A 1,131-nucleotide genomic window follows, 5' to 3' on the forward strand; every position below is an offset into this window, starting at 1 on the left:
GATCGTTAAGGGTAGAAAACGTCGTCATCAAATGAAAGGTGAAAAATAATCTTTTTATCACCACATCCGGCTGGAATCCAGTATACTGATGATTCCGATACACCACAAAATTATAAGGACTGCCTTCAAAAGAAAATAAATTTCAGTTAGTGTCGACACACACTGTAGTAAAAATAAATACAGCAAGTAACTTTTCTGAAAAGCAATTTCTCATCTCATTTGGACAATTGTTAGTAATCTCAACAAATATCCTTCGGTAAAGACTCTAAGAACCTAGAAAATATTGAAAACGATTTATTTAATCAACACTGAATAGAAACCCTACAAACAAATCTAGAAAAATGTGGGATTATGTTTCATATTTTGATTGGATAATTTCTAGTAACAGGAATAGTAAATTCGTAAAATCCTAATGAAGTATAAAATTACATTTCCGACGTTTTGTGACTTGGTGTAAGTCACTTTTGAGAGGACATAACCATCCCTTTTTTAGTGTTCAAATAAACGTGCAATAAACTGGCATTTTTGAGCATTCTTGAGTTCATTTAACTTATCAATGCTGCACATAAGAGTAGAATTTTCACTTGTGGTTTTAATTTAAAACATCTAAAGCTATTTGTATGCACATCTCACTTCACTAGCAACCATACAAATATTTTTAGACCTACTCATCAACAAAGCAAATATCACATTTCTTTACACCCACTAACATACACATAAATACAAGCAAGTAAATCTTACGTTGACTTAATTGATTAGAATTATTTTAATCTGAACTGCGCTAAAAGTATGCTGCTTTGTCCTTTTTGCGTGTGTACTATCTAATCCAGTTGTTTATTTATTCACTGAAAAATTGATTTACACTAAGTTACAAAAAGTTACTGATGTTGGTGCTATGTTTATTGTGCTTCCAGAAGTTTCTAGAGGATCGAAATTATCTGAAAGCCTGTAAATGAATTTTCTGTACGCAGATTAGCATAAGAGTACAGCTTTTACTCATATTTCACACTTGTTTAAGTGTAGAAGTAAGCTAAGGATATTGGAAAGCGTCCTAGGGGGGTAAATTAAATTAAGCGGTTTAAATTAAAAAGAAATTTTCCCCCCAATTCAAAGGGTTTAAACCCCTTAAAG

This window comes from Schistosoma mansoni, assembly GCF_000237925.1.
Source record: "Schistosoma mansoni, WGS project CABG00000000 data, supercontig 0246, strain Puerto Rico, whole genome shotgun sequence".
Taxonomy (NCBI): Eukaryota; Metazoa; Platyhelminthes; class Trematoda; order Strigeidida; family Schistosomatidae; genus Schistosoma; species Schistosoma mansoni.